Source organism: Typopeltis vanoorti, chromosome 6, assembly GCF_054136105.1.
Source record: "Typopeltis vanoorti isolate ZY-2024b chromosome 6, IOZ_Tvanoo_1.0, whole genome shotgun sequence".
NCBI classification, from domain to species: domain Eukaryota; kingdom Metazoa; phylum Arthropoda; class Arachnida; order Uropygi; family Thelyphonidae; genus Typopeltis; species Typopeltis vanoorti.
Genome location: NC_143554.1, coordinates 119,350,988 through 119,368,889, shown reverse-complemented (window position 1 = coordinate 119,368,889; position 17,902 = coordinate 119,350,988). Strand labels below are relative to the sequence as shown.

At 34.4% G+C, this 17,902-nt stretch overlaps 1 pseudogene; it reads left to right on the top strand.

The window, feature by feature from the left end:
• The first annotated feature begins 16,766 nt into the window (after nucleotides 1-16,766).
• Nucleotides 16,767-17,480, top strand: LOC150105872 (zinc finger protein 277 pseudogene; annotated as a pseudogene).
• The last annotated feature ends 422 nt before the right edge of the window (nucleotides 17,481-17,902 follow it).

Genomic DNA, 17,902 nt, shown 5'->3' with positions numbered 1-17,902 from the left:
TGGTAAATTCATTCAAGTAAACTTACGTTGTGCATGTTGATTGAAACAAAACAAGGGCAACGGAATTAATGAAGGCAGCTTCTTGGGATACTCTTGTTTTGAAGTGTGCTTATTTATAAACCGAGGAACTTTGCATAATAGCATTTGCGTCTTCATGTTTATTATGCAACAGTGGGTAGCATTGGATAAGATCGCCTCGAGGTATAATTATCTGTAAACAAATGTTACAGATTATTCTTAAATTAATTTCAAAAAAGTTTGAAACTTTTCAGATCTTAAACAAATTGACTAAGCTAGAAATCCCGAATTTTATACAATTCATTTAGCAATAATATTTTCATGTAAGCAGCGATATGACTGAAAAATAAACTGGAAAAAAAATCATCGGTTAGTTTTTTTTTTTTTTTTTGAGGGGGGGGTTTGCGAAACATTTTAGATATTAGAATAATTATCAAAGTCTTTCATAACGAAATGCGTAACAAAAGTTAATATATTTAATTAATATTTAAATATTAACTTTGGTTTGGTTAGTACATTGCTCAAAATAATTAGAGAATATTTTGGTTTTCTTGCAAATTATAAAGTTATAGAAATAATTTACAAATGTAACATATTTATTTTAAAATAATCATAATATACAACAGTGTAGAACATGTAAATGCGTACAAAATCATGTTAAGACTTGTCGAAACGTGTCTTAGCTGTATTAGCATGTGGGGAATATAAAAGCGTGGCTTTCCGCTCACTTCCACAGTGCATAATTATCACTTTCATTGTAAACGTCTGTCACTTACTACCCATTATTTTGTTAAAAATGGCAGAGCAACATGATATCACGGAATCCATGTCTTGGAGAGCCATTGGTCGATTAGAAGCTGGAAAAACGCAGCAAGTTATCGCTCTAGCGTGTTGTGTATCTCAAAGCCTAATTTCATGACTTCGGAATCGCTTTCTGGAGACGGGATATGTTTGCCGAAGACAAGATCAAGGTCGCCCATCCTCAACAACTCCAAAAGATCATCAGTATTTGTCATTACTTTCCAGAAGAAATCGAACATTTAACGCAACACAACTTCGAAGCGAATTTGCCGCAGTAACAGGGGGATGTCGACACATACAGTACGAAATCCTCTTCATGCCATGGGTTTGTATGCTCGAAGACAAATGGTTTGCATTCCAGTTACTACAAATCACAAAAGAGCCCGAAGAATTTGGGCATAGGAACCCCTCAATTGGACAAATGAGGATTGGGCTCGTGTACTTTTTAGTGACGAGTCCAGGTTTAGTCTGCCACCAGATAACCGACGTATCTTGATATGGCATGAAAGTGGAACAAGAAATAATTCACAGTTATTTGTTCGTAAAAGACCCCAACATCAAGGTGGAAGTTTGATGGTATGGGGTGGAATAAGTATAGGTGGCCATATTGATCTCTACTTTATCAGAAACGGTTCCTTAACAGCCCAAAGGTATCGCGATGAGATTTTGGAACTATAGTTCGTCCAAATGCTGCTGCAAATTGGCCAAGAACTGGTTTTTATGGATGATAATGCTCGTCCACACTGTGCAAATTTGGTACAAGAGTGGTGTGAGGAAGAAAGTATTGAACGAATCGACTCGACTGCCTGTTCGCCTGATTGTAATCCAATCGAACATGCCTGGGATGCTTTAGGTAGGCGCGTTTCTGCTCGACTGATGCCACCACGATCGCTTCAAGAGCTCGAAATTGCTCTCACAGAAGAGTGAGGAAATATCCCACAAGAACTGTTTCATCATCTTATCCGGTCCATGCAATCAAGATGTACCGTGGTTTTGGCTGTTAATGGAGATCATACGCCCTATTAAAAATTAACAAAAGCGTTTTTTGGCTATTCTTGTTGTTATTCTTCTTAACATTATTTTGCACTAAAATGTATAATTTGTTAAATTTGTAATAAATATCGATTATTTAAACAACGTATCATCCATTACACCCTATCCATAAGTAAGAAATATTTATTCATGTATAAAGTACCCAATAGGTATAATTATTTGCAGAAATTTATAATTTTCCAACCGAAACTAAAATATCCTCTAATTGTTTTGAGAAATGTATTTAATAATGGCATATTATTTTATATATAACTTGGTTTGGTTAGTATTTAATAATAATAAACATCTATTCTTATTTTAAATATATTCAGTATAAATGAAAAAATAAATGAAAAATTTTCTAATCTTTTTCAAACTAAATAAAAATAGTCAATTATAATTATACATTAATAAATTATATTTCAATTTTAATTATTTTCTCTATTTATATTTATTTTTACGAAACTAATAAAAGTTTAGCGTTATGTTATGACCTGCCTTTGTATGCTAAACTGTTAATATTGCAGCTAACGAGAAAGCTTACAGAAGTTTAACATACATGAATTGTTGAGGTGTATATACAAAATTACAATTAATTAATATATAAAATTATGTATAATAATGATTATAATATAATATTTATTAATAATTAATTATAATCAATTTTAATTCTAATAAGTGAATGATAAAATAGGTTTGTGGAAAATTCTCCATATTTTGTAGTGTTTTTTATAATAAATAATAAAGCTTTAAATTTTTCCTAGATAAATAATTTACTGAATTCTTTAATAAGATGAAGTGTGTCCCTTCTTAGCCCAAGGTATGATAAATTCTTCATGCACTGCGGTTTTCCCAATTTTACTTTTAAAATCATTTAATAAGTAATACTTTAATAGATAAAGCATAAAACATAAAGCATTTTACCGAATGGATAATTTGGGATTCAAAATATCTGTGAAGTCGTTTGCCTTCCTTTGAATCCACCAAGTAATGTCGAACATAAATAGAAATATAATTAAATGAAATAAAAATTTTACTTTAAAATTCCCTGTGCTTTCCGAGTAAATATAATGCCTGCAAAACTCAATTAGTGGGCTTACCAATATATTGTTATTTTTAAAACATTTCTGCAAAAAAGCAAAATTTTCAAATAAAAGTTGTACCTTTATTTTTTTGCTAGATGGGTGAAGCAAGAATGCTTTTCATATTCCCCGTTATCTGTAGAAGAAAATGTATGGGTAGACTGTTATTGAGCTATAAGCTTTAGTCACGGCAAAAGCCGAGCCTCAGTTAATTAATAAATTAATTTAATAAACTGAAATTACAAACTTAGATTACATTTAATGTTTAATGACTCTTCTGTTGCTGCGTACTGGTAGAAAGTTGCTTTGTAGAAGGGCTATAGTGTGTACATTTTAATGCTACACCGGCAGCGCTCAAATCATTGCTCAATCTCTTTCTCCCTTTGGATTTGGTATTATTTAAGGCAGAAAATAAGAGTTTCACAAGAGTATGAAGAAGAGAAAATTGTTAGAACAGCTTTAGCAAAGATTTTAAGAGCATGAAAGTTTTCAGAAGGGGCTATTCCACACGCTTAGAATTTCACAGTCTGAATTTTTACACAAGGTATCATGCAGACGTTTCCTCTCAAGTTATTCTAATTCATTTCTAAGAACAATAAACTTTCTTTTCCAGATAGGATTACACTGGAAGTCGGCTAGTTGAATTTCAAGATCTTTTAAATACAACCACTCAAAGCCGTCTAATTTAAGATCCATGAACTCTGTTTCATCAGGATGCTTTATGATTTGGATTGTTTGTTCCAACATTCGAAATTGCTCAAATCTAGAAGAAAACTACTTGGTTACTGACTTTATAACTTCGATAGATTGGTTGATATGTTGTTCACGATTTTTGGGGTTGGTTTCGTTAAAAAAAAAAAAAATTCACTCTTGGGAAATACTTAAAATTGTTACTTTCTAAATCACGTTGAAATATTTTGAGTTTATTCTCAAAGCGCTTGATTGTGCCAAACATAACATCGACAGATTTTTCGAAACCTTGCAATTGTATATTAAGTTCATTCAGGTGCAATGAAAAATCTGTGAAAAACATCAGCTTACTGAGCCAAGCAGAATCGTTCAACTGAGAAAATTCTTGCTCCATGCCTTCGTATTTAAATATAATTTAATTTAAACAGTCAACAATATTATTGTACATTAATAGACCATTGTACACTGATTCAACTCCACTTAAAAGTGAATTAAATTCTCGTTTGTTTAAAGCCCTGGCAGCAATAAAATTAGTTACCTTTGTCACAATTCTCATCATATCATCCAAATCCTTTAAGCCTGATTTCGCACGCAGTGTCTCCTGGAGTATAATACAATGGAAACAAACCAGGGGATGTTTACATATTCTGTAAATTGTTTGATAAAACCAACATTACGGCCAACCATATTAAGTGCACCATCAGTTGTAATCGAAAATATTTTCGATATATCTATCTGTTTCTCACAGAACACTTTAACAACACAGTCACATAAGTCTTTATCTGTCGTGTTTTGAGGTAAATTTTCTGACTTTATCAATTCCTCGTGCATAGAATCACTGTGAACATACCTTGCAATAATAGCCAATCGAGCTGATTACGTAATATCTGTAGTTTCGTCAAGACAAATGGAAAAACAATGACATGAGGTCTTGTTGTATTTGATTTTCTATACTAGCCTTCATTGATATACCTCTATCTTTAATAGTATTCCTACTTAATGGTAACTCTTTCATGCGCTTTACAATAGTTTCCTTATTATGAAAGTCCTCAAATAAAAATGGTGCGCACTTTATACAAAAGCCTCTAAAATAAAAATAATAAATTTAATTAAAGTCCCTGATTATGATTCTGCCAGTTTTAGATGTTGCGATATGGATTTTTTGCGTTCTTCAAAAGCTTTTTCTAGGAGCCATTTGTGCTTAGTTTCAAAATGTCTTCTTACATTCCAAGTTCTACTCACAGATAGCTCACTATACAATTTACAGAGAACTTCATCCCCTCTATCAATAACATCATATTGTTCAGTCCAGGCATCGTGGAAATTTCTTCCACTTCCTTTCTGTGATAATTTTAGTTTTTTATTAGTGCTAGCTGCCATTGTAAAAGGTTTCACAAATTAAAAAAGAGCACTTATATACAGCGTTAATTAAGCAGTAATAATTAATAAGAAATAGCAATTACTGGAAATGAATTATACACCAGCAACTCAAATTACTTAAGTGGCAGACCATGCAAGACTATCACTACTTCTTTCAGCAGGGTTGCCAGATTTATTACCGGTATGTTCGTAGCAACCTTGTTATGTTTTACTCTCTATCATGCTACTAATTAGCAGCTATTTAGTAGGCTTTGTTGCGACGTCATCGTAAGTTGTTACTATTTGCATTATTTAATAAAATTTACTGAATTTATTGCAACTATAAAAATGTTTTCATTATTTACTCAGATAAATTCAATATTTAATGCTGAGAATTATATTTTCTGTTAAAGTGGTTTTAAATATGTTCAGAACTTGTATTACTCAGTCGAGAGACTTGGAATGCATGCATGAATGAATTTCACACAGAAGTCAAATGAAAACTTTAAAGTTTATAATATATAAAGCACGTATTTATTAGTTTGTATCATATAATATTGATAATAATTTTTGCCGAAATTATAATGATTAAGAAAGAAAACGTAAACTTAAAACGCTCGTTGTTTATAGGCTAGTTACAAAATAAAATAGAAATAGGCTAACTATAAAATAAAATATAATTCCTTCAATGAACCGAAACCTACCTTCGCCTTAACTGAGAGTGATCTTACAAGATTTATCACAGTTTTCACATCAGAATACCAATATCTTTCATCTTTCAATTTTCACATCAGAATACCAATATCTTTCATCTTTCAACATCCAAGGTTTCAACACCTGAAACCCTCAAGTGTGTCAGTGCTGACAAACATGTCACAAGTCTGTATCATGGCTACAGCATTACCATCTGTTGCCCTTTCCATCATTTGAAATTTATAAAGAATTTTATAGCAAAAATTACTTAGTGTATTATGAAAACTCTGATAAAATATTTGTGTTTTAAAATTTTTAATAATTATTAATTTATCTATAAGATAATTATAATTCATTTATATTTATATATATGATATTTTAAAATAGTTCAGTTTTACATCATTTATTTAGTCTGAAATAGTTCACTGTAATTAATTAAATCTAAGTACATACCAAATTTTGTAATTATTCCATATAAACGAATAATATGATTGATATTTTTATTATGTATAAAATACTTAGTGATAGAACATCCAGACTTAATAAATAATAATAATAATAAATCAATAAATAAATAAACTCTCATCAGTGCTGATAGAACACTGATAGGACGTGTTTAGTTGTATTGTTGTCTGTTACTACATTGTCAATATATAATTATTTTGTGTGTTTACTTTGAAATAATTTTATAAATACTTTACGTGAATAATCGAGGCGAATTTTGTCATTTCTATAGTTAGCTCTCAGTAAAAAAAGAGCAGAAGACAAAAACATCAGATTAATTAGCAAAAATTCATATTAAACATTACTGATAGACCTTAATAATAAACTCTGTGTACCTCAGAATTTGCCATGCATACCTTCAACAATTGAGGTAATGGGGTCAAGGCAACAAGAAGTCTCCACCCCTCACATTCCGATTTTCTGGCGTGAATCATAGAAGTCATGAAAAAATTGTCATTTTCCCCCCCTATTTTTCCCTGGTTTCTATTTAGCTAATTTGAGATACGTAGAAGCAAGTAAGTCTAAGAGGCTGGTGTATTATAAAGATAATTAACTACGTGTGTGTTCTTCGGCTGGTTTGTCTATTTTTCGGAATGATAAATCAGATTAGGATGAAAAACTCTGTCATCAGTGTCATTTACGGTGTATCTGGAAAGAGAATTGGACAAAAAAAGAGATCCAGATTATTTGGAGAGTGGAGCAAGTTATCAGGAATTCGAGTAAGTAGTTGCACGATTTGAGTTTTGGTGTTACTTATAGCAAAGACTTCTGCTTCCCGTCCGATTGGTCAGTGGGGTTGGAATAGGGGAACCAGTCGGAATTTTGGACGTTCAGGTTGACCAAGAAGATAACCTCACTATTTGGACAGCTGAATTGTAGATAGTCGAGTTTCATGGAAAGGAATGTGAAGTGGTCAGAATGGTTATCAGTTGGAGACCGGAAAATGCAACAAATGAATGTTACTAAATCGGGAAAGAAAACCTTGAGCGAGAGAATGTCAAAAGTAGGGGGATTCTACAATTAGCCATTCTCTGGTAGGTCATGTCAGATTTCACAAAGGCACAGGTGAAAAGAATCGGAAAATGTGTAATTTGGGACCTGAAGGTGGACAGTAGGAGATGTAGTTGCAATGTGGGTTTCTGACAAGTATAGGATATCTGGTCTGGAAGACTGCAGGTGGTAGTGGAAGTCATATATGTTTTTCCATAATGCCACAAATGCTAGTAAAGTGGTGAAATTGAATTTTTAGTTCAGTGATTCTGGTTTGGTTTTGTTGTGACTTCCGTTTGAGGATTGGTTTATGATGGAGATTCATTTGTGTCGTGGTCATTGTTTATAGGAGTCTTCATTATTATAATCGTGATTAACTGGAAATATAATGGGGACGTCCAATATGAGAGGCAGACCCTCGGACATAACTTCCATATAGTGAAACTATCCGTACAATAACGAGGCCTAGAGAGTACCCCCCCACACACACACACATATACCAATACTGTGGCAGGAGGATCATGTGCCAGTTGATCGGGAAGCCGTCTGACTCGTTACTGACAGGTTCGGGACTGAGCACTGACTGGTGTCCGGCCAGTAAGTGTTCAGGCCCTGGGGGCACCGCCGTTTAAACTGGTGTACCCTCGAAATAGAGGCAGAAGCCGGAATCTCTGGTAACCAAACATGGCATTTGCCACTTCATTCCTCCAATACGCGTAAGCTAGGCGGTGGTATTACACCAGGCTCTGAAGAACGTCTACCACCTAGTGTCTAGTTGGCTTTACCTCCGACTAGGAAGGTATCCTTTTGCAGCGGGAACACTCGCTGAAGGAGATTAAATGACTGGAAGCCGAGATATAAAAATAGAAACACTATATTTTATTTAAATAAAACAAACAACTGGTTTCGCCTACTTAGAAAACTTCATCGGATGCATTACGTGAATAAGAGAGAAATACAAACATTGCAAAGAATAGTTTTAAATTAAATTGCCAACATATTGACATTTGAACAAATGAAATTTCATTTTCGATACAAAGTGTACCTTAGCACATTTATTTTCCCTTAAAGCTTCTTGATCTTCTATTGAACAAACTTTAGACATCGATATCTTGCCAACGTATTAAACCTATGATCGACCTAAAGGTGTCCAAAATTCCGAATAACAACAAAGTTAAATTAATTAAAATCGTAATGCTTGTTTGTATTTCTCTCTTATTCGAGTAATGCATCCGATTAAGTCCTCTAAGAAAACAAAACTAGTTGTGCACATTAATTAAATAAAGTGTAGTGTTTCTAATTTTATCTCTCGGCTTCCAGTCATTTATTCCAACCATGCCCGTTGCAGCATTCTCCACAACTGCATCTTAGATGTCCCAGTTACATGGATCTGATGTTTCGCCCTACGGCATCCCAGACAGATTGGATCAGATTTAAATCCGGGGTTCTTGGGGCCACTGGATAGTCCTAAACTCAGATGAGTGTTCCTCGAGCCATGCGAGGAGGGTTTGAGGCCCGGGGAACAGCGCATTGTCCTGCTGAAACAGACCATCGGCTGCAAGATGACCGAAGGCCACGAAAGTGTGTAGGTGATCAGCCAGCACATTCTGGTAGCTTGCAGGCGTTTAAGGACCTCTCCAGACATGCTAAGGGACTTAATGTGTCACATGAGAAGGCTCCCCAAACCATCACCGAGCCACCACCACGAACAGAGCCGACATGGCACGACAGCGCCGCGGCCGGATGCTATCCGCTCGACACCCACACCCTGCCATCAGTTCGGTACAACTTATAACAGTATTCATCAGACCACACAACTCTGGACAAGTCTGTAGAGGTCCATTTTTGATGGTCTCGACACCAGGCGAAGCGCAATGTCCGAAGACGAGCTGTCAACAGTGGTACACGGTTAGGGCGTTAGCTCCCGTAGCCCACGTCGACTCCAGTCATCAATGACATGTGGTCGGCCACCACTTACTGGGCACTGGTATGTCCGTTGAAGGCAGACTCGCGGTAGCACAAAGTCTTGCGCCAATAACACGTTCACGATCAAAGTCGTTAAGATCGCCCACATTTACCCATGTTCGTCAATTACGATACACTGTTGGGAAGTTGGATGTCTGCCTATTTACCATCTATGTTCGGTTTGGGTGCGTTTTGCTCTGCGCGAGGAATGCCAGTGTCAACTTTCTATCACACGTATATGTGTGTGCGTGTATATAAAGCGTGTGTGTGTGTGTGTGTGTGATATTCAGTCTCAAAGAAGGCATTTTTTGGAAATACAGGCAAATGTTTTAAATTTGCACAATGGCCAAAAATCGAAAACCTGAGCCAGGTTTCAATTTTGGCAGTGGTGCTTTCTATTTTCAAAACCTTGAATTCAAGAAAATATGTAAAACTTCCTTAATTCACACACACGCACACGCACACACACATAATAAAAAAAAATGGTTGCGATACAGTTTTGTAGAATTCACACTCCCCCCCCCCCCCCCCCCCCAAAAAAAAAATTCCCATTCCTAGGCATTGCTTTAGTTGTTCAGTGGGTTACAACAGCTCTGGCTGGATATTGTTCACGTTGTGCCCTCAACTTATTTTTTTACAAGCTCAGTTAGATGACACTTCATTGTTGACTTGTAAAAGAGAGAAAAACTACTGAGGCTTTATAATATTACTTCAGCAACTGCGGAGCTCTTCAGAATGCATAATTGTTCATTAGTATATAATCATAGACATTTCACTAAATACTGTTAAAAAGTGTAACTTAAAGATCTTTAGGATTCAAAAAATCTTCAGGATTCTCTACTTGACACTTTCATATAAATAGTCTTTTGTTTTGCTGATTTTAATTCATTTTAACTGATTTTTGGAAATAATAATTATTTCGTCATTTAGTTAAAAGAAGTAAATTTTAGAGAAATAAAATAAAAATCACTGTAATACACGATCCTACTACAGAAGGCGAAGAGAGTGTGTGTGTGTGGGGGGGGGGGTCATTAGTGGATCTTACTAATGCTTTTCAGTACAACGCGATACCATCATACAAATATAAAAGTAAAAAATTCTTACTGTTAGTTAGAAGCAACGCTATTGAGTATCACGCTGATACAATAACGCATAGTGATTCTTTTTTTGGAACATATGGATAATGCTGAGTTTCTGGGATATGTGGTGAGACGAGTCGAAATGGAGGTAGCGTCCAGTGTTAGTAGGTTTTCTATATACCGACAGGTTAATGCTATTGTCAGTTTGTATCTTAATAAGGACGTCTAGGAATGGAAGTTTATTATCTTTTTCTAGTTCGAATGTGAACTTGATAGTGTTGTGGAGGCAATTAATTTTGCTTAGATAAACTATTAGTTCTTCTTTTTTGTGATTCCAAATGATGAAGATGTCGTCAACATACCCCATGTGGTTGGTTTAGGGGTAATTTGGGATAAAATTTGAGTTTCCAAATTTTTTAAGAATAGATCGGCACAAGAAGAAGAGAGGGGGTTACCCATCGCTAATCCAGTAAGTTGTTTGTATTAGGTTTTTTGCCACGTAAAATAATTCGAGGTTAAAAAATGCTTGAACAACTTGGTGATGTTTGGTGGGTTTGGTTCAAATACCATCGACAATTTGAACCAAATTTGTGAATAGAGATGTGACATCTAGGCTAGCCATAATATTATCTTCAGAGATACGGGTGTTTTTTAATTTCTCCAAAAAAAGATATATGGAGAACTCTAATTAGATCATTTAACCAAAAAGTAATGAACTTTCATGAAAATTACAATAAATATCTCAACAAATAAAACGTTGTACTTGCGACACGCGTATTATATCATTGTATCACGCACAGTGATAACTTTATATAATTTTTAGAACTGTCGGTTAGTTTCCTAGTTTTTGTTACTGTCTAATGCTTACCAGTGTATCCTTTGAAAATGCTGACAGATATTAGTCAGTGAAACATGTCGGATATTAAACTATTATTTACTTGACTAACATACAGAATTAAGTCTTTAATTTATTAATACTAGTGGTGAAGAAAAAGGTCATAATATGAATAGAATCGACGAAATCAGAAAACGAAAGGTACACAATCCTGAAAGTTTAAAATGTAAAAAGGCTAGGTATTTGAACCATTTGACATTCTTAAAAAGGTGTCCAGACAACAACGTTATACCAAAATTTCTTCGCCTAAAACAACGTTTTAAGTAAAAAAAAAAAGCTAATATCATTTACCTCAATACAGCATTCGCTCTACTTAGAGAAAGAATTTGTCATTCGAGATTCATATTCAACCAAGCAGACTCTCAATGCTATGACTTATTCACAGACGTTTCTAATATCCTAGATGAAGAAACTTGGCAACTTTTCGACAGTATGATTCAAAAGTTATACAAAAACTTTCAATCAAAGTAAAAAGTCACAAATTAAAAAATTTAACGCATTATATGATAATCACATCAACTCTAAACCTTCCCTACCCGACAACCAAGTCATTGGGAACCAATCTAATCACATCTTAACAAAACCAGAGATTTCTATTCTCAAAAAAGATTCAATTTCCCCTTAAAACCAACTACTATTCCAAACATGGACTTTATCTGCAGCTTAGAGAAAGCCTTCTCATTATTTCTACACACAACAGCCAATGACCTACGATTAAAAAGTACACAACACGTATTCTTATATCAAGAACTCCCAACATTTCTTGGAGAAATTAAAAAACACCCGTATCTCTGAAGATATCTAGCCTATTTATATATATAGATTATGGCTAGCCTAGATGTGACATCTGTATTCACAAATATCCCAGTTTCAGAAGTCATCGACATCTTAGAAAACTTGTTCCCACCAAACATCACCAAGTTGTTCAAGCATTGTTTAACTTCGAATTACTTTACATGGCAAAAAACTTACTACAAACAACTTACTGGATTAGCCATGGGTAGCCCTCTCTCGCCTTCTTGTGCCGACCTATTCTTAGAAAATTTGGAAATTCAAATTTTATCCCAAATTACCCTTAAACCAACCATATGGTTTAAGTGTGTTGACGACATCTTCATAATTTGGAATCACAAAAAAGAAGAATTAATTGATTATCTAAATCTAAACAAAATTAATTGCTTCCACAACACTAACAAGTTCACATTGAAACTAGAAAAAGATGATAAACAAACAATAGGCGATTCTGTTGCAAAAGCATAGAGTCCTTATCCTTATAAGGACTGGCTTAAAGGGGCGAAGCAAGAATGCTTTTCATCTTCCCCGTTATCTGTAGAGGACAGTGTAGGGATAAGGTGTTATTGAGCTATTTAAAGCTCTGATCATGGCAGGAGGATAATAGCAATAACCGAGCCTCAGTTATAACTTCATTGGCTACAGCATTGCCATCCATTACCCTCCAAGGATATTTTGGATTGAAATTGGATTGAAAGGATCCTTCTTCTCCCCAAAGCATAGAGTTCTTAAAAGAACTGGGCGATGGACTGAGTCCTTGACTCTTTATCCCGTTATCTGAATGAAGAAAATCTGTGTGGATGGAGTGTTATTGAGCTAAAAAGCTCTAGTCATGGCTGGGTAACGGCAATAGCCGAGCCTCAGTTAAAACTTCATTGGCTACGGCATTACCATTTGTTACCCTGGAAGTCCTAAAAAGGACTTTTTGATCCCAAAGCATAGAGTTTAACATGTATGGATTGTTAAGATAATATCATAAAAATTTTAAAAAGGTGCGGGAATAAATATAAAGTTTTATTTAGAATTTTTGAAATAATCTAATAGATTTTTTACTTATATAAAATGAATTAATTTTTATATTTAATTTTTAATTTAGTTTGTTTGTATTTTTTTTAATTTGTTTCACACTTTAGAGGGCAGAAGGTTCTCTAATCAGGACAATGGGATTCAGTTGCAATAGTTTATTTTATTGTTATTTATTGAATTACAGCGTAGATTTTTTTTAAAAAAAAAAAATTCTTACTATAAACAAGAAATAAAACATTCAAAGAAAATAATTCTCTGTATTTTCTTGCCTTATTTTGTTATTTTTAATAACCGCTATTTTGTTACAACTCAGTTTATTCGCATACTTACAGAACGTCAGCTAGAGTTTACATAAGTGAAAAATCTATCTGACGTCATCCACAGGAGAGTTTTGGAGATGGAAAAACTTTGGACATATTTCAGTGACCTTTGCCAAAGGTAGCGAGCAATTTAAACTGGCAGCATTCTCACAACTTTCATAACATCGTCTCACATTTGATGCCTGCTAGTGACAGGTAGAAATCCTAGCGATGCCATTTGGCTTTCGTTTTTATTATTCTGTTACGTGGTGTTGACACTGGATAACTTTCTTTAAAATATGATTTTTCATAAATGGTAAAGGTTCGATACGAAATACGTTCGTGTGACTAGATTGTATGACTAGAGGTCATACAATCTAGTCACACGAATGATATATAAAGATATATAAAGAATAAAGAAACAAAATAGAAAAATACAGGTAAGAAAGAAATATTAAATGACACACAAAACAAAGTAAAATCGAAGTGATGTGTTATGTGAGACAAAACCTCGTGGGAGCTTCAAATATGCCAACTTCTAAACTTCAACCTCTTCTTAAAAGAAAGAAGAAACACGACACCGCCATATGCCTCTTGCAAATGAAAAACAGAGATCATTAAGCTTTAGCTATAAAATATCCATTAGAATCCAATTTACGGATAACATTGAGAAGTTCATCATTAGCGCCATCTTCCGGCTTCGGTTGAAACTAAAATATCGTTTATTAATTATAAGGCTAAATACATACAAAACAAATAGTTACGTGATTTCCCGAACTCATAGTAACTGAAACGAGATTGTCATTCTACTTCCGGCATGTCGATTTCTGCAGTGAAAGAATGAGCAATCCCAATTAAAGAGCGATGCTTTTGTGAGGTTTTATCTTCCCTCACATTCAGCGATGCTTAATGTTCAGCTTGTCGGCAATAGATTCCTATTTCGCATTATTATTTCTCTTCCTCGATGAAGGCCCGGTAATCAGATGTCTTCCGGATGTGAGATCATTACGAGTTATTTTCCTGGCGATTCTTTTGTTTTCTCGTCAATGCACTTTGTATCTTACTTGAAAGAAAGAAAATCATGATAATTCCTTTCTTATCTCGTGTACGCTTTCCCCGAAGAAGTAAATAAATCAAAAATATAGTAAATGGCAGTAGCTATCTTAAAATATTGATATATAGCGAGCAGAAATGTAATGAATTAAAACAAAAAAAAAACTCAGAAATTTTTATAAACGGTAGTTTCAATTGACGTCGGTAGATTGCGCTGTAACTTTTGAATTTTATAACATAAAATTGTTATTTTTTTAATGGTAGTTTCACAATTAAATATTTCTTTTTGTTTTTACATGAAACAAACAATTGATACCGATACAATTATGTGATAAATAGATTTTAATGAATTAAATGAAATTAATTGTAATGATTTCCTCAGGGGCTCAAATTGGTGAGCACTAGTCAGCTACTGTAACAAATCTTAAAACAAATCCCAACTCAACATCACCAGAGTGCAAGATCGGTACTATCAACATAAGAAGCCTGAATGGCAAAGAAATGGACTACCTGAGGAATTGGATAAGTTCCAGATCGACATAATAGGGGTGACTGAAACAAAAAAGACAAAAACTGGTGATATCTTTCTGAGCAATAAATACAAAATGTTATATTCAGGCAATGACAATCAAGGAAAAGTAGGAGTAGCCATAGTATTCAACACTAAATACGAGGCTAATCTTCTTGAATGGCAGTCAGTCTCAAGTAGAGTAATGTGGGCAAATATGAGAATGGGGAACTGCACAATGAGACTTATTTGTGCCTATGGTCCCACAGAAAGTTCTACTAAAGTAGAAGTGGAGGAAGTTTTTGAGGCTTTAGAGAAAGCAACTGATACATTGAAAAAGGAAATATTGGTCTTTGTTGGGGATCAAAATAGCAGAGTAAAAAATGATTTCACACATACAAAAATATATTGGGAAAATTTGGAGAAAACAGGAAAGCTAATGATAAGGGCAAATATCTGTTGGATTTCTGCTCAGGACATGAACTGGTTATTACTAACACCATGTTCCAACATACAAATGTGCACAAATTCAGATGGAGAGAAGAGGCTAGGAATAAGAAGAGTCTCATTAACTATGTTATTGTTGATAGTGATGTTTTCTCCCTGGTACAGGACACCAGAGTGTATAGAGGATTTGAAATTGGAAGTGATCATCATTTAGCAATAACATAATTAGTAGTAATAAAAATAACATTAAGACATAGGAAGACAAATACCTGGATAAGATCTCAAACATGTGCCATGGATATCGTAAAATATATTAAACAGGCTAAGTGGAGATGGACTGGCCATATTGCCAGATGCAACGACGGGAGTTGGACTAGAAAAACAACAGTGGAGGGACCAATGGATGGAGTAATACAAAGAGGAAGACCGAGAAGAAGGTGTAGGGATGAACTCGAACAAATTGCAGGCGTGAGATGAATGGGAGAGGCAGAAAACCGAGTGGTCTGAAAAATCATGGGTGGGGGGAGACCTTCGTTAAGTAGTGGACAGAACCAAACGTTTGAAGAAGAAGAAGAAGAAGGTCAGCAATAACAAGACAGAGACAATGAAAATAGACAGAAGCACTAAAATATCAACTGCATTGTGAATGGAAAACCTGAAGAACAAGTGAAACATTTTAGCTACTGAGGCACGATTTTTAGTGAAGATGGTAAATGAAATATGGAAATAAACAGCAGAATCAGCAAAGTTGGTATGGTAGGACGTCAACTGAATAAATGTATATGAAATAAAAGAGAAATTAGTCAAACACTAAATTAGCTGTATACAAGACAGTGTTCAAACCAATTTTAACTTATGAATCTGAGAGCTGGGTCAGAAGTAAAACACTTGACCAAAGACTAGAGACCGCAGATATGAGAGACCTGAGAAAGATTATGGGCATGACGAGATTACATCAATGGAAATATCATATTAAAAGCGATGATATTAGCTAAGAACTTGACATTGTTAGCATCCAGGAATGTGTTAGTTAAGTGACTATGTCACCTGAGCTAATATCAGGTGGTATAGTCACTTAAGCACAATGCGGAGAGGAAAGATTAGTATAACAAGTGTTCTCTGCCAGGTTGGCAGAAAAATACCCGGAGGAAGACCGAGATATAGGTGAGTCGATATATAGTAAAAAGTCACTTTGAAGAAAGAAATGTAAGATCTTATAATGTTGGAGTCTTGACAGGTAACAGTCTGATTTGGAGGAAATTTGTAGATAGGAAGCTAATGGTGATGTAAATTTTTCATGTAGTACTATCATTTCCTGTACACCCTTTAAGGATGCATGGCAGGAATTTGATGATGATGATGATCTGTTTAAATCAATCTCTCTCTCTCTCTCTCCCTCTCTATCTATCTATCTATCTATCTATCTATCTATCCAATGTCCGCACTGGAGTAAAAGACTTGGGTTATTCTTCGCGTAATTGCTATAGATAGAAGAGTTCTGTCTTAGAAATACAGACGAGTAATATTTTTGGAGAAAATGTCTTCAACTGAGCCCCTTATACTTCCTGCTAGAGAAGCCATTCCAAGTACATGGCCATTAGATGATAAACCTGTTATGTGTATGTTGTGTGATGAGCTCTTTGATGTACATTTGGAAACGGAGCGTAATAAGTTTCAAGAACATCTTGTCAGGATACATAAATTTGTAATTGCAGATATTAACCTTATTGAAAATTTGAAAAGTTACGTAACATACTGGAAAAAAAGATTTTTAGAATTGCCACTTGCAGAATTTTGCTCCTTCATCACAACTAACTCCTCTAGTTCTGATAAAGCTCCCAAGGAAAATTTTTTTCTCTTAAGTGATGCACTTTCTGAAGACCGAAACTTACGACAGAAGCTCCAGTAACAAAGATTGGAATATGTGCTTTAACAGCAACATTTAGAAAGAACAGACAAGCGGTTTTCACGAAACTGTTTATTTTGCAAGAAATATTTTACAGAAAACAGGAATGAATTGTTTAATCACTTATCTTTTGACCATAACTTTCACATTGGAGCACCTGATAATATTGTTGTTGGAAAAAAATTTTTAGATATTTTAGAAGAAAAATTGAAAAAATTGCAATGTTATACTGTGAAAAGTTATTCAAAGATTGGATGGCATTAAAGGAACATATGAGAAAGAAACATCATAAAAGAATAAATCCTAAGAATACAGAATATGACAAGTTCTACATTGTAAATTATCTGTGAATGGGAAGACTGGTATGAGGAGACACCAGGTGCTGTATGCCTTTTCTGTAACCTGATTTCATGTGACTATCATGAACTTCTATCACGTATGAAGGAAGTTCACAAGTTTGATTTTTTAGCTCTGAAGGAGAAATTTTCATTTGGATTTTATCAGCAGATTAAGCTGGCGAATTTCATTCGAAGACAACTTCATTGCCAAATACCAGATGCTAGCAAGTGGGATCAACCTCAATACTTTTTCCCTACCTTTGAAAAGGACAATTTATTGTGGAGCCTGGATGATAATGATGATTCCCTACTGATGAAATTACTTTGAATGACTTATTTAAAAAAAAAAAAAGTCAGTAATGTAAAAATATAAAATAGTGTATACATTTTGTAAATAAATAACCTGTTTATTCATTTCATAAAAA